This window comes from Chaetodon auriga, chromosome 1 (genome assembly GCF_051107435.1).
Source record: "Chaetodon auriga isolate fChaAug3 chromosome 1, fChaAug3.hap1, whole genome shotgun sequence".
Classification (NCBI taxonomy): domain Eukaryota; kingdom Metazoa; phylum Chordata; class Actinopteri; order Chaetodontiformes; family Chaetodontidae; genus Chaetodon; species Chaetodon auriga.
The window spans coordinates 17211983-17234111 of record NC_135074.1 but is presented as its reverse complement, the minus strand read 5'-3'; the positions used below and the strand labels follow the sequence as shown (position 1 = coordinate 17234111).

The following is a 22129-nucleotide window of genomic DNA, read 5'->3' as shown; positions in this document are numbered from 1 at the left end:
CACAGTCATGGCAAAGTGGACATGCTGCTGAGTGTGTCGTGACTGGAGACAGTGAGCACTGTGGCACTGTACTGACTGAGACACTGGAAGCTCTCTAGAGGTAGGGTTAATGTGATGAATGGCCATTTGGTAATGGGCCATGTATTAGGGCGAAATAGCTCTTTTAAAAGCCTGAGCTGGAGCTGTTGCTATGGGCAATTTGATTCAGGAATCAATCAGGTGGCAGATGTTTCATGTTGGATCAGTCAGCTCTCTATTGCTCTCTCTTTCAACCAAATGAAGGAAGAATTGCTTGAATGACCACATAGCAATGACATGGAAATGTAAATTCATGCAGTGAAAAACATCACTGATGCCATATTGTTTTAAAAAGTCTTAGACAAAAACAATTAAGCCAGTTGTAAAGTGGTGTGTATATGAAATGATTGATCCATAAACAAGGTGAGAAATGTGTGAGGACAGTATGAGAGAGCCTCTGGTCCACCAGACTGTATCTCGTTCAAACCAGTGTCAGCCTGTGAGGATCATACAGTCAATATCCACAGTGCTAACTTCTACACATTCTAGAGTTTATTGTACACAAACTGGATTTCCAGTACAAATACCTACATTTATGTATCCTGTATATTGAGATTTCTCTTTGCAAAGTGAAACATATAATGTGGAAAGTTTTTCATATCCCATATTGATATTTGGAGGTTAACAGGTGTCAATGCTGCATTCCCTTTATTGGTATTTGTTGTATACTTTATGTACTTTTGTCTTTTGAAATACTTGAAAAATTCATTTTGACCTTATTCATAATGTATTTTACATTGTTGTGTTCTGCAGCTACAGTGTTTTGGATATAATGATGATACTGGAATAAGCGTTTGTTTTTAATTTTAATTTCAATAATAAATTTTCATTTAACGCAACGTGAAATTGCTTGTTCATATTTCTTCTGGTCTTATTTGAGCTGCTTGGCTACGGTGTACTTGCTTTGCTTTTCCCCATGCAACAAGTTTGTTAAAGTCTCATCTAATCAAATCTAAAAAACAATGATCAACACATGAAGACGCAAACACACAAAAGTAAGAAAATTCAACAACAATACAAGTGCTTTAATTGTGAACACAGTTTCTATGAGTAAAAGTGAAAATTATGCTAAACCAGTGCACTAAAAAAGCGAGAGACGAGGCCAAGAACAAAATATAAAGTCTCCATTTTAATGTAACTGACAGTCTTCATACAAATTCTTCTACGTGTGAAACCACTTTGTTAGAGTTGAATTTAGCCTCGAAGTCTCGCTCGTTGCCAAATTCAAGCAAAGAACCACTTAAGGAGCTCATGATGGATTCCCTGTTTTTCTGTGGTGGTGTTGAGACTCATATGATAAACACAGCCAGGATAAATCAGCAATATTGAAGCTGTTGGTGGTCCTGTTGTTTACTTCGCTGTTACACGATTTGTCCGACAACCAAAGGGTTATGGATCAGAGTTTGTGCTGCCTACGCATCTAAATAAGTGGCCACTGCTCCTCAATGACGATGATCAATAATGAACAGTGTCTGATCTATGATGGTCTTAAATGCTTGGAGCCCAGTTAACGCGGTTTGACCTGGGATTTCTGCTTGGCTAAAAGTGGATTCATGTTGGTTTATTCGTTTTTCTGAGGAGGTCATGTGAACCAGAGGAGCATGCTTAAAAAAAGAAATCCTCCATCTGAAAAAGAATAAAGTGGCGCTGTCTCCTGTGGCTGGATTTGGACATTTTATTGGTTTCGCAACACAGACACACGATAAATAAATAAATAAATGAATAATCAATCAAGTGTCTTCTCGGTAAAGGGATCAGCTTCATCAGAGAATGTTTTAGCCAGAGCAAAAATAGTTATTCTGGCATTAACACAGGAGCCTCTGAAGCATTTATCTCACATTTGGATAGTAGTGGGTTTTACTTCCTGCTTATTATCACTTATTTAACAGACAGTGACAGACACTCATGAGGTGAACTTTCAGCGGATCCCCGGAGGCCATAATTAACGCTCGGCTAACCGAAGACAGTAATATGCCATTTCTCCGCGTCCTTATCGCAGGTGTTGGTAAGGACAGACAGATGGACAGACAGACAGCCACATGGTTCCACTTTGACGTCTGCTAATTCCAGGGAATCAATCCTAAATGACACCTGTGGGATACACAGAGTGGATTTCCCTCTGATGCAGATTGGTAGTGGTTTGCAGATGAAAGACAGTAAAATAAATAAAGCTGTGGCGAGCAGGCAGAGCTCTTCTGTCCGCACAGTACAACCATAATGGGATACATACTGACATGAGGGGGGAAGTGGAGGCCTGCTCCTGTTTTCACTGCCGTTGCCATGGAAATGCTGATGAACTACCGCTGCTAGTCTTGTATATCGGTGTTGACGTTTGTTGTGAAAGATATTCAGATTTTTTTTATTTATTTATTTTTTTTCAACAGGCAATAGAAAATGACCTCACAAGTGGAATAATGGTGATTAGCAGAAAGCAGCTCTGTTCCTTGTCACCCGCTCTGCTGGCTGACCCTCTGCTGCTGATACTGTTTTAATCCTAAAACAGGTCATTTAATCAAACTCAGCAGTATCAAATGGCTTTTTAACCTCCTCCAATCAATCTTTTCATCGGCTGCTGTGTCTGTGGTCGGTCCGGAGTAAGAATAGTAATGGTAAGACAATACCGGCTTGTCTCATCCTGGCTGGGATTATGCATGATACTCCCACAAGTTACACTGACCTCCTCTTCCTCGCTGTGCCAATTCGACTTTGCATCGTACAACATTGCAACTTTGGTGGGAAGCTCTTACAGTTTTTTTCTTCTCCCATGCCACTCAAAAATTGTGGTCTGCTTATTGATACATCACTCAGATGTTCTTGGACCTTGGCTGTGCAGAATGATGAATGTGCAGAGGTTGATACTAGGAAACACTTTTTAAATGCATCTGGTGTCTCTGTGTTCATCTTAAATTGTATGTGTGAGCACGAGTTTGTGACATCACAAATAGTTTGGAAACTAGTCTCAGTCCGACAGGCAACTTATACAACTGTGATGGGACAGCTTGAAGCCTCCAGTGTGCTCTTTTCAATGGGAGACATCAAATTCATAGACTAAATGAGGGAGAGGGAGTTCGATGTAATTTTAAGGATTTTTAAGTAGTTAATTAAACATTTCTGCAAAAAACCAAACAAACATCAGACCGAATATTATTAGACTAATATGATTCCATAATAGTAATTTGAGTATTCTTATATGTCTTAACACACGTCTAGAAGGGATCTTAGAATAAAAAAAGTGACCCTTCACTCATAAAAAGGTGAAAGGGGCTAAACAATTGGCCCACTTATCGGCTCACCTTCGTTAATGTCTGTTTAGAGGCGCACAAATGCACTTAAAGCAGGGGCATTATCAAGGTTTTGTCACTGGTGCCACTGAGGTGATTTATTCAGATTCTGGTCGACTCCCGTCTGATGCGCTTCAACAAATCACAGCCTGAGGTCTGGCTAACCCCTCACCACACTCATCTCTGTCTCCCTCTCTGACCCCCACACAGCTCACTCTGACCGGGTGCAGCACCCAACACAGATATCACCCAGGGGCCATTTTTAAAGCTCAGCTGAGAAGTCAAGCCATGCTGTCCTCAAGAGTACCTGCAACTGCACCAGGAGGCGCAGTCAATTTTACGGTCATCTTTTGGGCAAATCATGTACAATAAACATGTAAAATCTAATATATAATGTGATGTAAGGCTGCGCTTAAACTGCAGCCTATAAAGAGCATACGTGCAGTTATCCATTACTCTATTCATCAGCCAAAAATGTAGCTTTCAAGCAGACTCATGTCTTCATAAACAGCTAATACCTGTTTGCAGAGCAGAGCTGTGACTTTTTGTAATGATTAAGCGGCCTGTGACCACCAGCAGTGCCGTGTGACCCTGGGGCTCAGGGTGATAAGACCTCCATAACTCTACTTTATCCCCCTGCTCATTATCAACCTCGGTCCCAGATCTGGCCTGGGCCCTCAGGCTGCAGCAGGGCAGGCTGCTCTCTGGCCCTCTGCAGATTACTGGGGAGACACACGGGCTCGGTTTAACTAAGCCCAAACACTTGACAGCTTCTTTCTGTGGGAGACAAGGTTAAATATTTTGTAATACTCAACCACAAAAGAAGAAGAGTTATTTTGGTATGGACACATATTTGGCACATTCATTAGGATGCTAAAATGACACATTTATATCATTCTCTGGTTGGTGTTTTATTCTTATTTTGGCTTTAAACTTTGCATTCATGTCCACTTCTGTAGCATGGAGTATCAGAGAGTTTATATGTTTGTACTTCTGTCCTGATGTGGTAAACTCTGCCCATCTATTCTCCTCATGATGCCCAGATTACATATGAGTGTCTTCTTCATATCCAAGAGGGTGACATGAACAAATCATCAAATCAATTCCGTGTGCATTTATTTCTAATTCTGACAGCTTGAATATTTTCAGAGCCACAGGTTTGGACTGATGCCTGACCAGCAGGGCTACTGAGGCTGTCAGGATGTGGGCCGGGCTGTTGCCCCCCCAGATATGGCTTTTTTGGAGGGAAACTTATTGCAGTCAGTAGCTGAGGCCAAGGAGATGTGTTAAAACATGAATATGAGTTTTTTTTAACCTCATGCTGTTATTCCTGGCCTCCAATATCTGCTGCGTGGCCACGTATTTTTCATCACGTTCTTTGAGCGGCAAAGCACTGGACTGTTTTCATTTGTTTAACTTTCATGTCCCTGTAAGAGGGTTTTTATGAAGTGAACCGCTGCTCCATCAGTGGCACATGATTGATGTCTTTCACATTAACCAAAGAATCATTATGTGGCGCTCTGCTGAACCAAATAATTTATGGAAATGTCTTTTGATTGCGATGCGCTTGTGTTTGTGTGTTCCTTTGAATTGTATACAAGTTGCATCCTAAAGTAAATGGTGTTTTGTGCTCGAGTTTCGCTTTACTTTTCAAGTAACTGATCGTATAATTTTGCTCTCTCCGAGTGCTGCATGTGTGTTTTTTGTCTGCGTGAGCACTTCCTTCAGCCGTCCAGCTGCTTGTTTATACATATGTGAAGGAGCGTTCATGACGGTGTGTATATGTGTGTGCTTGTGTCTGTGCTGTATGTGTGGTGTGAGGGGTATGATGATGATGGACATCACAGAGGCTAATGAAGTCACTTGCATATGGTCGGAGAACTAAACCAACATTTATGAATCTAAATACATCGAGACTATAATCTGATTATGTTAGATCTCCCCAAAACAGTTTGAACACTCAGTGTTTGTTACATCATGAAATGTGTTATCTTATAAAATTATCCCAATGATAAATGTGGATTCTGGCTGTATTAGCCAACAATTAGTAACTCACACAGCAGAAGTTTTTTTGTTTGGACAAACTGAAGCTAATTCAACCGTGGCTTGGATTGAGAAGTAGGAAAGGTTTGTGGTAGAGAGAGTACTGTCACATTAATTTCTTGATGTGTCATGTCTCACTACTGTGGTGAGTGTCAGTCAGTGGTGAGAGTGTGTGTGTGTGTGTGTGTGTGTGTGTGTGTGTGTGTGTGTGTGTGTGTGTAGTTGTGGGTGTGTATATGTACATACAGAGGGTGGGAGGGATGGGTTTTCTCTGTTTTTCTGTTTTCCTTTATAAATGTTTTTAACCGTTGTAAAGCACTTTGTATTGCATTTGATTTGATGTGTAATTGTGCATGTTGGTGGGTAGTGTTTAACGTGACAATTGTAAAAAAGTCAAGTCAAAGTGAAAATAGTTGATTTGTGAGTCATTAATGAGATGAGATGTTGCAAGCTGTTAAAGCACTAAACATTAATTTAGACAGTCATATGTTGCATTGGGTTTTAAAAGCATTTGGAGGAAAAAAGAAAAAATGTTATTTGGACAGCACTTGCTGTAAAATCATAAGACTAAATTTAGGTTGTATTTACCTTGGAGTAACTTGAAATGTCAGAGTCATGCCACAAGAATATGAAAAACTGTGTTTTCACCTACGATTTTTTGAACAGACTCACTGTTGTTAATGACGCGGTTGCTTGGTCACATGTTGCGGTTATATTACAGTTTGCAGTTTATTTATGAGGAGACAGTGTCAGTCTATCTGTCAGGGAGACATGTGTAATTGGAGGAGGCTTACTAGAAAGAGCTTGGAAGGCTCTGCAGAGCAAAGCAAAAACCCTGGACAATATTCCTGCTCCATGCCGGAAAATCAATAACCCAGACCCCAGTGGTGAATGCACGCGAGATAGACCCCACACAGCGGCGAGCTGTTTCCCCATCCACTCCCCCTCACACCCCTCAATCCTCCTTTCCTTCACATTAGGCCACAAACTCAGCTGTGTGTGTCCAGTGTTGGGTAAAACACTCTCCATATCCCTCTCTTCATTCCATTTTTTTTTTTGTCCCAGTTGACGTCTTTCGCTTCTCATTTACTGCTCTCTTCAACAAGCTGGGCTGCAGAACGCTAGTGAAGGATACTGGGAAATAGCTCTAAAATGATTCATCATCTGGCTGACCTTTACCACATGCATGCATTTTTTGTGCCTGCGAGTGTATGTGTAAGAGAGAGAGAGAGAGAGAGAGGAGCGAAGAGTGAGTGGGGGGACGGGGAGGTGGAGGCGTGCAAATTTCTTGTTTTAATTTCTCAATTGGCTCTTAACCAGGGGTCAAAGGTTGGCTTAGCACAACAGCTTTGACAAGATAAGCACCTGTTTCTCTGCTGGTAGAGGCCAGAGTTATCCTATTACCCTCAGTATGTAAACCTCTCAAAGGACCTGTACACACATACGTAAATACTGACGTAAATATGGGAAAACACCAACGCTGCTCTCTCAGGGAAAACACTAACACTGTCAACACCTTCCACCCCCGTAACTTCAGAGACATCCAGTATTACCTGACTACAAACTCCTCATCAAGAGCTTTGTTTTGAGCTGCGTTTGATGCTTTGTTTACCTCGTTAGTAGCAAATCTGTAATTGAATGCTTCAGGATGCTCATTACACTTCACAAGTTAAGAGAAGATGCCTTATATAAAAGGTGCTGGCACGGATATCTCTGTGGGCACGTAGTCCTTTGGGTTGGCACTGCTGTATTTTTAGACAGTAAATAGGCACAAAGAAACCACCTTTTTCTGCCACATTTTAGCACCCATAATTTGACCCACCCCTTGTTTATACTCCCTGGGGCCTGCCTGATCTTTTTGTTTTTCTGCTGGTGAATGATGGGGGGGGTCACCCATAACTGGACAGACACACAGAGGCTTAAAAACAGAGACATTCTTCGACAACCCCGATTCCAAAGACGTTGGGAGAGAATTTGATAACTTCTTTTTGATACATACTGAAAACAGTACAAAGACAATATATCTGTTTTACCTTATACCTCTAAATATATGCTTATGCCTGGTGCACACAGCAGGATTTTCAAATCTTAAGTGATTTTAAAGAATCTAAAAATGTGGAAGACCACAGACATAACAGCAGATTTAACCATTTTTTTATTTTTTAATCGTGAACGCACACACCAGATGACTCAGGCAAGATGCAGGACCAGACAGTTGCCATTAAACGATTTCAGAGTGATGATCGCAGGGACTTTGGATGTCACAGAAATTAACGTGATCAAATGAGACTCCAGAAAAAACAAACATAGATGCAGACTGCTGTTGTCAGCTTGTTGCATTTGTGTGTGCTATGCTTTGAACCAAAAACAAAAGTAAGAGGAAAAAACTGGGGGTGAAGACATGGCTGAGAACTCAACATTGCAGCAATTGCAGCTCAATATTCCATCGCTGTTCCATTCAAACAACATACAAGAGTCATATCACAATTCAAAGTCGAGGAGACCCAGATCCTGTTGGTAACATTAAGATTGAGTCTGTAAGCCTCTCACACTGCAGGATCATTTGGGGACAAAAACTGTTGGGACAGGAGCAACTAAAGACTGGGAAAGATGTGGAATGCTCCAAAAACACCTGTTTGGAACATTCCACAGGTAAACAGGTTGATTGGTAACAGGTGACAGTATCATGATTGGGTATGAAAAGGGCATCCTGGAAAGGCTCATTCACAAGCAAGGATGGAGGGAGGTTCACCACTTTGTGAACTCATGATTGTATAAAGGATGTTACTACATGGGCTCAGGAACACACAAACTGTTCATCAGCAGCATTCCAGCTGCTTTAGAATGTGAGCTGCACATTTTAACAGGTATTTTCTCCATTCTCCCCATGTTAATCCATCAAAGCAAGGCAGGAATAGCTCCATCAACTTAATGATGGAGCCAATCAGACAGTTCTGGGCGGCTCTGAAGTCTCAGTAGACCAGGGCTGGTTTTAGATGGCATGTTAAGTTTTCACACTTGTGAGGTGAGGTCGGCCAAAGCTCCAAAACCCAAAGACCCAGAGACAGAGCGAGGCACAGTCTGCTGAGGTGTTGAGCTCTGCCTCGGGATTTTCCTCTTCTCCAAGTCAGATTGCTGTTTTGATAGAAACAGAAGTGAAATTGGAGCTTGGAGTCGTTGTTATGTGCGTTGTAAACATCTTCCTCTACTGCTCTGTCAGTACTCCCATACAGTGAATAAAAGAGTTTCCTTATGTGTTTGTTTTCCTTTTCATTTCCATTTTTAACTCACTCTCTCTAATAACTCTGACTGTGCCGTGCGCTCCTGCAGAGACTGTGTGTAAGTGGCTACCGAGCCGATGGGCACTGTGTGTGGTACCCGGCCAAAGCGCGACTGTGTGTGTCTGACAGGCAGCACTGTTAATCCATACATGAGTAAGGGGTCATATTGCTCAGGAGCGTGTGTGTGTTTTTCATGTCGGTGGGGGGGGGTTGCACTGTACATGCCATTGTGTGTTTGTGTGCGTGTAAGTGTCTCCCCTCACCATTCGTAGTTAATTAGGTATGGTGATGTGAGTATGTTGCAGGCTCACATGATCAAACGCAGCGGGTTGAATGTGAAACCGTACAGGGACCAGAGGAAGCAGTCACGAAAGCCGTCTTGGCAGTCAGTGTGTGTGTGCGTGTGCGTGCGTGCTTGTGTGTGTGTGTGTGTGTGTCTGTGTGTATGCGTGCATGTGTGTGTGAACACCGTCGCTCTGAGCCTGGCTGGAATGCTCTCTGGATGCTGCGGCCTTTCACTAAGCCTGGGCTTTCTGCTGTATTAATCACCCTCCGCAAGGTTTGATTTCTTGGCCTTGAGCGCTGAGTCTGAGGCCTTGACACTCGACTCTGCTTCTTGAGTCGTCTGTGAACATGGAGTCAGCGTGGTTTCCCACAGCATGCGCTTTCAGATGTGTGCAAACGCATGAGAAGGGAACTAGAGAGATTTGACATGTGTATGGTTGAGGGAGAGTGGAGCAGAGGAGGTGGAGAGGAGATGGGGAGGTGGGGCTGGTTACATGCATCTGTGCGTGACAGCTAAAACTGGCAGACCTGATAAGAAGGGTCGGTCCAAATGAATGGGGGTCAGCGCTGGAGTGGTGCAGTAGGGATCCAGTGTGGGTAGGAGAGGCAGTCAGGGGGACAGGGGTCCCAGAGGTCACAGAGTCACACAGACAGGGTGTGTAGCCTTACATTGTTCTGAGGCAGCCCGGCCGTATGAATGACGGTGTGTCACTATGAAAACACTTTCTCACAATTGTCTGTAAGAATGTGTGTGCTCATGAATTTTATGCACATGTACTGGAGGCTGACAGAAGATATATGTAGATATTTAATTTAGACAGAAAGACAAATGCAGAACTGCCAGGTAAAATGTCATTAAACTTCAACCACTGTACAGTAAAAGACAAGGTAGTATAATAGTACCTTATATATGTTTGTCATCCATCTATCGAACTGTATCGTTCTGTTTCTTCATATTGTAATTTTAATCTTCTTATTTCTTCTTATTTTCCAGAGGTTTCTTCAATTCATCTCACATTGAAATGTTTTTTGGTGAGACGTTTGCCTGAACTGAGGGTCCGAGGATGGAGGGTGTGCATGGTTTTGTGCACGACTTTGGGCTGTACACACTTAATATCTCACATGGCTGCAGGGACAGAGGATGGAAGCAAAGCGGGTGAGTGAACCATCACATCACCATTGTATCTTCTCTGGTTGCTGGATGACCAATCTTGTGCATAATGTCACTTATCACCTGTGCCAGTTTTTTGAGGGGATAATTTCCTTTCACATTGGCCAACATGAAGAAAGCAACACGCTGTTTCTTCCACTTCTACTGACAGTACTCAAATACTATCAACTGAAAATATTCAACCACAGTCTAGATAGGGTCGTGCACTTAGCTTACCGTTAAAGAAACATATTTTTCGTCAGGATCACACTTACATCAAAGGTCCAATGTGTAGGATTTAGTGGCATATAGTGGTTAGGTTGCAGACTGCGACCAACTGAATACTCCTCACTTCACCCTCTTCTACAGTGGTTGTGGAAAAGGCTCTCCGTAAAGCCAGTGTTTGGTTTGTCTGTTCTGGGCTACTGTAGAAACACGGCGGTGCAGGATGGCAGACTCCATGGAAGAGAACCCACTCTGTAGATGTAAAAAGCTCATTTTAAGGTAACAAAACCCAATAATTCTTATCTTCGGGTGATTGTACAGTCATGAAAACACAACTTTGAATATTATATTACATTTCTGCAATAAATCCCTTAAATCCTGCACACTGGTCCTTTAAGAGTTGCAGCTGTTTTGTCTTGTTCACATCATTTGTGACCCCTGACTGTGTTAGTTTGATCTTTCGCAAAACCTTCCTGTTGAGTCTTAAACTTCAGGTGAAAAAACTTCAGGAAATGAAGCTTATCTGTTCAACTAGCTAACGATATTTCAGGGAATTGTACATGGAGGGGAGTCGTTTTCTTTTGCACGTCAGGGGCAAGATAGGCAGTGTGGAAATGCCTTGAAACCAGATGTAATTCTGTAATCCTCCAGCTCTTATTTGTGTGTGTGTGTGTGTGTGTGTGTGTGTGTGTGTGTGTGTGTGTGTGTGTGTGTGTGTGTGTGTGTGTGTGTGCACGTGAGTGCGTGTGTGTGCGTTTTGTTAGCTTTGGGCTGGCACTGCCACTTTAATGACTGAGAGCTGCCCAGTCTTAAGCCTGGACTAGTTTGGACTACACACCCTGTCTCTCTCACACAGAGCCTTTGCTTGAGCTCTCTTGTTACTGGAGGGAATCTGTCAGTGTGACGCAGCACTAGTTTGTCTTGGCGGCCACTCCACTGCTATGGGATACAGATGTTAACGGTCTGTGTGTGTTTCCCAATTAAAGCATTAATCCAAATCAACGCAAATGATCGCACACGGCGTTACGACAACCAGGGAGGCCCCTCTTACTCTCTCTCTACTTCTCTTTCCTGCTCTCCAGCTCCGTCCTCCCTTTCTTTCTTCTTAAATGTCCATCTTTTCTCACCCTGTGGCCTCTTTAATTGTCTCCATCACCTCTTCAGTTCATCAGTGTAATCCACCTCTCTCCTCCCCCCTCCCTCTCCCCCCTGTGATTACTCACCCTGCATTCCTTCAGCATGCATCAAAGCAGCCAATGCTAAATGTGGAAAAAGTGAATGTGGAGAGGAGGAAGACAATAGCGCAATGAGGCTCCGCTCTGTCGACCATTTCATTTTTCCACTATTTTCTAAGATTCAAATGTGTTTATTTTCCTCTCTCTGCAGCAGCTATATGGTATACTGTATATTACACGACTATAGGAGGCATATAATTTAACACAATGACAGATTTCAAGCTTCTCAACGATAGCCTTTAATTCAGAGGGATAACACGACTTTTAAGGGCATTTCAAACTTTCATGGTAACGTATGGGTGCAAACGCATACACACACCAACCATCCACCCACCCATCCACCCACCCACTCAATGATGTGCACTCTCACACATGTTCAGGTCCCAAACATCCTGCTGCAGCTTACACTAACTCATCATGTGTACAAACAAATGTCTTGAGGAGGCAGGACTCGCTTCAGAGAATAACACCCACCTGCGCAGGTCAAACAGTTCACAAGTTAGTGGCCTCACAGATATGTTTGCACACCAAACACTTACACATTCATGACCCAGTGCTTATTGAAAACCCTTTTGCTTTCACCCGAAGCACGCACGCAGACGCACACACACACCCGCGCGCACGCACACACACACTGGCACATGCAGCACATACTATACTCCCACTTCAAACATGTTTCTGAATGTATTCACAGAGCCAAGCGAGCTTAACAATGGCCAGATATAGAGAAATTCTGAGTAAACAGTCAAAATATGGCTGCAGGCATGGAGGGGATGAGCTCCATCTGGAGAAGCTGATGCCAGATACGTGTGTGTGCAAGTGTGTCTGTGTGTGTCTGTGTGTGTGTGCATGTGTGCTTGCTCTTGTACAATGGCAGTTCTGAAAATGAAGATGTCAATGTCCTTGTGTATGTGTGTGCAGTGCGGGGCGTCTGCATGTGTGTGTTCCCCTGTCCTCCCAAACCAAACACAGTTAACAGTAGCCTGCTGTCATAACACCCTGCCATTCTACAATGGAGGCCGTTGTTCATTCTAAACAGGCAAAGAGGAGAAGAGCGAGAGAAATTCTGGAGAAGTCAGGACAGACGACAAAGCTGAGGGCACAGCAGCCAAATGGTGAGAGGTACAATGAAAGAGTGAACGTGGAGAGGTAGAGAAAGTGTAGGAGTAAGATACTGACCAGGCTGATTATTGTGTTGTGAGCAGGAGGCAGGTTAGTGAACGGTGCCAACAGGAAGTTCAACAGATGACAGAGGCTGAGAAAGCCATCAGTACACTCGCTGAGGTCTTAAAGCATCTGTGTGTGCATCTGGACGTATGTGTGTTTGCATTTTTGCTCGTGAGCAACTGACTGTGCATCTATATCTGTATTGATACGGAGTTTGTGCAAATCTGTTTACACAGTCACATTATCAGGACTTGCCTTCCTTATGGGGACAAAATACAAGACCCTATAGTGTAAATCATTATATTTTAGGGTGAAGACTTGGGTTAAGACTGCATGAGTGTGTGTGTGTGTGTGTGTGTGTGTGTGTGTGTGTGTGTGTGTGTGTGTCTTGTATTTGCTACATAGTGAGGACCGGAACGAGCTTTTAACCAACAGAGTGAGGACAGTTTTGGAAGTGGAATTGTTGAAGGAAAAGACTTAGTTTAAGGGTTATGTTAGATTCAGGTTTAGGTTTGGGTTCAGGTTAAGAATTTATCTGTGATGGTTAAGGTTAGGGTAGGGGGCTGGAGAATACATTATATCAATGACTGTCATCACAAGGATGGAAGTACAAGTATGTGTGAATGTGCTTGTGTGTGGGTCAGTTGGTCATCAACATACACTGATTATTGTCCTTAGAAAAATATCTAATATATTCACAAATGACCTTTAAATCAAAGTTTTAATAGGACTAAACGATCAGATTTTTCCTGTAAAATTGTGCTGTTGGTTGTCTAACGTGAATTGTTTTATTATAGATATAAGAACATAATAAATACATATGTTTAAAGTCTCCATGTGAATTTGCGTGTGAACCCAGGACACAAAAATACTCGGCAGCAAAGTGACTCTAAATTGGTCTCTGATGGTGGTGAATTTCAAAATTTCCTTTGAGGCCGACTCACAATAACACGCAGCCTAAACAGTGAAAATGGAGGAACACACACAGACTCACACACACAGGCTTTCAGTTGGGGGGTCCAGTGTAAACAACAATGACATGATTTTATTTTCCTCTTTTCCAGTGCGCAGTAAAACAACTTTCACGCTTGCACTTTCTTTCTATCCCTCCGCTTTTCTACGAATACGAGCAGGAGGATAGAAGAAGGCTCGTTACACGCATTTCACTGTGAAATGTCCTTGTATAAATTTCTTAGTTCGCACTCTGATAAGACGTAACAGACTTAAATTCAGATATTCGTCAAATTTTTTATAGGATACAAACGGCTTTTCTTTTAAACTTCTCAGTCTCTCACAACCTGTATTCCCATCCTTTAATTGACCAAACCTATATAAAATCATCTGAACTAATGTGAACAGATGCAGAAGAAAACTCAAAACGATCTCTCCACCTAATATTATTTTTCTGAGTCCATTCAAAATTAGGTGAAGCATCATTAGAAATTTGTTGCAAAATGTTTTACACAAAATCATTTATCACGAAAAGTACAAATTACAACTGAAAATTAGGATGGAAATTTTCAAATGAAATAAAATCATCTTTTTTTTAATTTTTTTTGCAGTTTTTGAACCAACCTTTATTGATTTTAGATTAGAGAAGAGGAGACTTTGCCCAAAATAACTACAACTAAGCTCCTTACCCACAAAGCCTTTAATTCTCTGGATCCCCATAAACCTTAAATTAAATCTGTTAAAATTACAGAACTACCGAAAAGAAAAACGAGGGGATTTTTACTAGATTACTACACCAACTAAATCCTCTGAAATTACAGAACAACTATAGAAAACGTTTCATTTCATTTCATTACATTATTTGGCGAATGACTTTTGATGTTTCTAATATTTTAGGAGAATTTCATTTTTTTCATTTTACGTGTCCGTCATACCTGACTACATCCAATTTCATTACTTCACATGCGCCCTTCAGAAAGTGTGTGGGGTAGTTTGACTCTTTTGTTGCTCATCCTCTCTTGCCCCATCACTGTGGCGCTCTGCTGAATTACAGGGTAAGAGCGCCACCTAATAACAGGCTGCACCGTGAGTTCTACTCCAGACCCATTTTGTGGACGGATACCTGATACCTTAACTCATTCTATCATTGTCATCTAAAACGCATGGCTCTAATTAACTGTAAATATAGGTGATTTTTTTTCTCCTCCAAATTATGCACATGGCGCTCTCTCATTTGAACTGACTTAAAAAATCGAAACACATTGTGAAACGTATATAAATATGAAGGGAAAAATCAACTCAAATTATTAAAGTGCGATATTGATTAAAGTGCAACCTGCTCAGTAAAGAGGGTTATGGATCCCAGAATATTTCTTTTTTTTCGCTCTCTCTCTCTCTTTCTCTGGTCAGTCTGAACTTGGCAGTAGTGTTGGCGGACATTTTTCTCTGTCAGGCCGCAGGAGTCAGTACAGCAGAGCCAGCTGCTGAGGCTCACAGCCTGGCCTCTAATTAAAACAGTGGAAAATGAGATAACTCCACAGATCCATCATGGCCGCCGTTGGCTGTCAGAGCGCTCGGGGGCTGCCACCCACCGTATGTTTACACCAGGGCCACTCGGCCTCTCTGCTCTCAGGGTGTTTTTAGAGTCCCGGCCTGATTTCTCTAATGGGCCGAGAGGTTTTTTTAGCCTCCTTCCACCCTTGCTTTGCTGCAAACCTCTCTCCACTCCCACCCCTCCTTCAAGTGTTCCTGATGGGGTTGACAGAGCCTTGGAGTGGCAGGGTACCCCCCCCCCCCCCCCCCCCATATTTCCCACCCACTCTGCCTCGTTAGCCCTTCATTTATTAGGCCTTAATGGAAGCTGGGAGTGCTGTGATGTCATGCACTGGTGCACAGAAAGGACAGCTTTTCTCTGTCTTTTTTCTTCCCTCATCCTTTAGCTGTGCCTCAGATTCTTCATTCATGTCCAACAATTTTCCATTTCTCCCATGTCTGCTTACAGCATCCTTCTTGCTTAAGTCAGGTGTTCACCAAAGACTTTTGCACAGAGGGGAGCAAGGCCAGTCTAGCGGATCTGTTGCGAGGTCGTGCATGGGGTGTGAGGGAGGGCACGGAGGTGCACAGCAGTCCATGGTCAGCAATTCATTTATGGGCAGAGACCTGGAACGTGCCTGTGCTGCCTGACTATTTTGTGTTATTTTGACAGCTGCCATTTAAAAGAGAATAAAACTGCCGCTGTGATTAGAGTCAGAGGCATAAGCTGTCTTCATTCTTGCTGAATAATGGCAGAGTGTTAGCAGATCCCCTTCAACCTCTCATGCCAACCTTGCTAATGATCCTTAGGCCTCTTCCACAGCTTTTGCCAACACGCCGCAGAGGAATCCAACTACCAGCTCTGTTTCCTTTCCACAGGCAGAAAACAGCAGCCATTTACACTGGAAGGAATGTGGAGGTAGAGTTGAAGGACTTGTCACAGCTGGAGACATGTTAGCAGCCTGTTAGCAGCTTTGAAATGCCAATTGTTGGAAAATAATCCACAAATTAGCTTTTCTAATGCTGTCTTGACAGCAGAAATGTTTTCTCTGCAGAGATTTAATGATTTAACAGTTAGTCTAATAGAATACCCCATATATCTGATGACAGGTATCTCCAAAATATATAGATTAGATGACTGGTGCATTGCTTTTTATGACATCCAGCTGTTGTTAGTTGTAAGAAAAAGTATCCATTATTGATCCTGCACAAGGAATCTTTATCCATTGATTAGAATTTGATGATTTGATGGTCAAAAGCTTGAATGCTGGGAAGATGAACAAGATGCTAGATGACAAGTAAGTGTGTCTGCGTTTCAGCAACACATCACTTCAGGTTAAATATCATTACATAAACCCCACTGATCCAGCTGCTGTGGTGGCAGCTAATGTAATGACAAAGACCAAAATATGATACTTTATCCTGTAACTGGATCTGTGTTTTTGTTTCATTTCAGAGGCGTGTGCACCCATCTTGTTCAGCAGTATGTGCCTCATTTAGAAATCAAGCAGGGACCATTACAACATCTCTCTCTCTCTCTCTCTCTCTCTCTCTCTCTCTCTCTCTCTCTCAGTAGTAGCTCACACATTTTCAGACATCAACAGATGTCAAATTACTCCACAATTAGCCCAATGGGCCTCCTTGCATGACTGCATTGTGTGCTTTTGCAGCGAGGGCTTGGTAGATTGAGCTTTTGATTTCTAACATGACAAGTCATCCATCACGCTGAACTCACTCTCTCCTCACTCCTCTCTTTCTTCAGCTCTCTCCCTCTCTACCAAAGGCTCTCTCCTTGCTCCCTCTCTCTTACCCTGACCTCCTTGTACACTTACTTGCTCTTTTTCTGCCCCCCCCGAGTTTGTCCCCTCCCTCCTGTCACTCTCAGTCAGGATGAAAAAAGGTCAGTGTGAGAGTCGGCTAAGAGAAAGAACAGGAGAGTAAACAGGGGAGAGAGATCAAGAGCATTTTACACCCGGTATAAATATTTGCAGAAATGTGGCTGGAACACGTGGAACACACATGAAGGAACAGAGAGATGGGAGAACGTTGCTGCAGCCGGATTTCTGAACACATGCACATGAGACCCACATGCACATATACACAAACCTACAACAAAGTCTTTCTTAAATCTTTCTGTATTGATGGCATTTAGGCTGGCAGAGTCTTGTAGTGAGTGGAGAGACCACCCCTCAACCAAAGGGCTTCTGGTGCAGACCCTCATGTCAGTAATAATCTGCCCTGCTGTCGTGTCCTTGGGCATAGTAATGAATCCTGCACGCTCCAGCTGACCATGTGCTTCATATAAAAAACATCCCATGTGAATATCACTTCAGCGCCAATGATTATTACTTTAAGAGGCAGAATATAATCTTAGCAGGACTCATGTGAAGTTACACTGGATAGTGTGACCTGCAGACATGTTGAATAGATTTAACTCACTCACTGTTGTCAACTCCCCGTCCAACTCATGTCAGCTGACTGGATGCTGAGCTTGAGTTGCACACAGCTGGTCTCAGTCTCAACACCTCCCCCTGTAATTACTGATAAACATGCAAACACCCAGTGATGCCACTGAGCGTCTTGCCTGTGATAGATAGACAGGTGAGGAGACCCTGTCACCGAGAGTGTGATAGCTTAAATGAAGCAGCCGGGTGCTGACAGCGAGATAAGTCTCTTTGTGGATGAAACAACATAACATGGCAGAGTAGCAAAATCAGACCTGATCTCCCATGTTAATGGTACTGACAAAGAGTGAGATAAAATGGTGAAGAGGTGAACATTTAATGGCACCAAGGGGTTCATAAAAGTTGAAGGAAAGGAAAATTATAAACAAGCAGAACTAGTAATTTCCCATGTGTGTTTGGGGAAAAGAGGAATGAAAAAGAGTGTAAATTAATCATCAGTTGATTGAGGTTGGATCTTCAAAAATCCAAGATGATAGAAACAGAAAGGATTACAATTAACAACAGGGAAGACCATATGGGCAAGGGTTTGTGTGTGTGTGTGTGTGTGTGTGTGTAAGGACATTTAAGTGATGGAGAAGATCAAGATAATTGAGATTTGGCTCGTTGGACATCTGTGTGTGTAATCCTGCTATACTGCTCTCTGCAGCTGCACTGCTGAAGAGAGCAGAGCATCAGCGCTGCCTTAAAAGGAGGGAAACATCCTGCAGACACAGAGACACAGGCGTGACAAGAGAGGGCAGCTCTCCATGCAGTGCTCCCTGCTCCATTCACCACAGTCACATTGTCTGAGTGTTCAATCCCACCTCAGTTTCCATCTCTGCATCTCTTTGACTCTCTGTTTCAAAGGCAGATTCATGCAGAACTCTCTCTGTTCAGTGTCTTGTTTGAAAGAAAACATGCAACGTAAAAGTCTCACATCTACATAATCCTCCTCCACAGGGCCCACCATGTTGAGCTGCCATGTTTCTACAGAAGCCCAGAACAGGCAAACCAAACACTAGCTAAAGAGGGGGCCTTTCGTGTTCTTTGCATTTTTAGTGGCCACCGTAGGTTCTCCTACATGCTTGGAAGCAGAGGGCGAAGCGAGCGGTGTTCAGTTAGTTGCAATAGTGTAGTGTGTAGGATTTAAATGCTAAAATCCTACACACTGGTCCTTTAACTTCACTGGTTATTATGTAAAAGTGCTTGTTTGATGTGTATAATCTCCATAATAGTAAAGTTGAAAGATAGTAAAATATGCCAGTCCCTTTCTCAAGTTCCAACACCTGAGAAAACACGCATGTACATTGTAATCCATTTTCTGTAAATTCCATAGGTCTGCTGCTTTGCCACATGACATTTGATAGTACCAGCTGTGTGGTTTGGTTTGGTTTCCAGGGATGTTTCACACATTTCACTGACTCCTACCTCCGTCAATGACATGCTGCTGAACTGCAGTTTCCAGTGAAGGCGGACAAATAGAGATTCACATCGAAGGCTAAATCAAATTAATCCATTTTCAGCTGTTTGACTAAAATGCATGTGATATGTGATACATTTAGCATTGAAGGGATAATCCTAAACTTTTTGATTTTGAATCTGGCAAGAAAAACAGTGGAAATAAAAAATTAACAAGCAATGACATTTGACCCGATTTATGGAAATGTGAAATTGTGCACACTGTCAAATGTTGGCATGTTTTTATTTTGAAATATTATTGAGATTGTGTCCACAATTTGCAATTAAGAAATTTACGTTGCACCTGTCTGTTTGATGATAACAATATAGTTATAATTATATTTATTTTCTGTTAATGACATTTCACTCTACGGATGGCAATATATCATCAATAACAAGAGGTATGCAGTAGAAATGTTTATGCTTAATCTGTGATAACAACATAATTCAAGAACATCAAAATTTTCAAGGCAGCGGTCTGACAACATCACTCTAAAAAAACAGGCAACAAAAACACAAAGATTACTACTGAAACCATTACTATGAATCTTAGATTTCATGTCTGCTAGTAGGTCACACTAAATCCTCCACACTGCACCTTTAACTTACTCAAACATTGAGCCACTACATCCCATCCTATCATTCATTATCTCTGTGTTAGGAGGGTTAAAAGGCCATCAGCAGCCCGTGCCTCCTCCCAGTTCAGCCCACTGTAACCTCCAGGCCACTTGTCTGAGGCTTCAAATGCCCTCTGCAGCACAGGGTAATTGAGTAGTGAACAGATAAGGAAACTGGCTGGGCTGATCTGCTGGTATGAGCGGGGAGGGGAACAGGGGGTCCCAAGAGCATAAGGGTCATTTGGCTGCTCTCTCTGGATTGGCAGAGGAATGTCAGAAGCAATAAGAAGCATTTTATAGACCTACTTACTGTAAAGAAGGGTGATTCTAATAAAGTGAAATGAAAATACAAAAGTACACTTGACTCCTCAGATCTGCTTTCCAGTGGACCTGAAGTGGAGCGTTAAATAAAAAATAAATAATTCTGTCTCTTTCTTTTTTTTTCTTTTTTCTTTTTTTCAGTTTCACACAACCCCAAAACAGTTAAATGGAAAAGTTTAGAAACGCATCTACTAATTGAATGGCATTTATGTCCACATGGTTTCATAATTAGTTCAGCATTTTGCAAAATAAGCTTATACATATGAAACTACAGCCAGCAGCCAGTTAGCTTAGCTTAGCACAAAGACTGGAAACAGGGGGAAACAGCTAGCATGGTTCTGTCCGAAAGAAACAAAATGCGCCTACACTTTGTTTTTTTGTACGAATTAAGCATAAACAAACAAGAATGTGTTTATTAGTGAGCTTCACAGTTGCTGGAAGGCATATTTGGTTCCCTTTGTAACTTGTTTCAAGTTAAGCTAAGTTAAGCAGCGGCTTGCAGTAGCTTCATATTTATCAAATGGATAAACTTTTTAATCTTGTCCTGGTCATACTATGAAATAATCAGCCACAGCTGACCACTGCTCCCTCCCTCTCTGTATCTGTTCATTCTTTGGTGCTTTCTGTGCTGCTGCTCCTGCTGCTGCTGCTGCTGCTGAGTGCTACATGGTGCTTTGCTGTGGTGTTGCTGTCATTTCCAGCTGCTCACTCTATCAGCTGTCATCACTTCCACAAGACCACCACTGCCAATTAATTCTCTGCGATCCCCAAGCTACTATTCAAGATCTGTTTTTGTGTACTATTCTTAGGAGCTACATCAGCGGTGTTCAAGGCTGTGACATCACTCTGGAGGCAGCTGTTTTTATTCTTATGTCCCCCTTGCACCCACACTCAGGGGCTGGCAGAGTGCTGAGTAATAGCTTGATGCTGAGGAACTTTTCATGCTGTTTTTACTTGTTAAGAAGTAAATTATCTCACTACAATTTCTCCTTCCTGCTATACTAAAATTCGTTGAGTTCTTTGAGTCATCCCTCACATATGTTTGTGCAAAGACACCTTCTTCAAGCTATTTTCTACCAAGCCTGGTTCCTGCCATCTGAATCTTCCCACATGTCCGATTTTTTGTGATTCGAATAGTGAATGACATAAAACAAAATAGAGTCAAACCTTCGGGCTAATTTTCCTCTAGTATCACAAGCACAATTTCAGTGAACCAAAACTTGAATGTGAGTGATAGGCCAGCACATACTGGTAATACAGAATAATGAGTTTGAGGTGTGTTCAGGATTATGTTGTGCTGCAGTTACAGAGTGAGATTAGGAGGAGGGGGGTAATGAACCCTGGGGTCCTGTGCTGGCCCAGTAATGGCCCAGTTTTATCATCCTACGACTTCCTGTAGCCTCCTCTCCTGGGAAGGCCTGCTGGAGCTCTGCTGGAAGCCCTCTGATAAAAACCCTGGCTAATGTTCACATGCTGCTGGGAACAAGAGAGAGAGGGAGAGAGAGAGAGGGAGAGGGCAGAAACAGTGACGGGGGTAAAGAGAAAAAGCGAGAGAAGACAAATTTTAGGAGTCATAGAAACAGAAAGAAACAATCTACCATGCTGTGGTTACACCTCTCAACATGCTCAAAATAACGTGATAAAATGCAGTGTGGGGCCGCGGTGACCAGCCCATGAGAACACACACTCTCAGAGACATGTGTCACATGTGGGTAGCTGTAAGACAGTGGAAAAGTGACCAGAGTGTAAGAGCGAGCAGATGAGGGGAGGGACGACTGTTATTTTGGTGTTTTTGGCCCCAGATGAGAGTAATTCCAGTCAGAGGATAGGCATGCTGGACACCAGGCATGAAAAACCATGGGAGCAAGACGCAGGAAGAAGAGATGATGTTGATCACACAGCCTCAGATGATCCCTGGGTACCACGCTGGCTTCCTGTGTTGGGAAACTGACTAAGTCATTTTGAAATGTGTAAAGAGTGAAGGAAAAGGTACAATAAAGGGTAACGAGGTGAGAAATGTATCAGTGGTAATCGAGCTGTAAGAACTGAAAACTCCCCGG

General features: G+C 42.6%; 1 long non-coding RNA gene across 1 annotated transcript in view; it reads left to right on the top strand.

The window, feature by feature from the left end:
* LOC143324803 (uncharacterized) overlaps positions 1–22129 on the top strand; it is a 43046-nt gene that overhangs the window by 11174 nt on the left and 9743 nt on the right. Inside the window, exon 2 of the long non-coding RNA XR_013077485.1 lies at positions 9963–10124. This is a non-coding gene — a long non-coding RNA (uncharacterized LOC143324803). The remainder of the gene's footprint in view (positions 1–9962; positions 10125–22129) is intronic.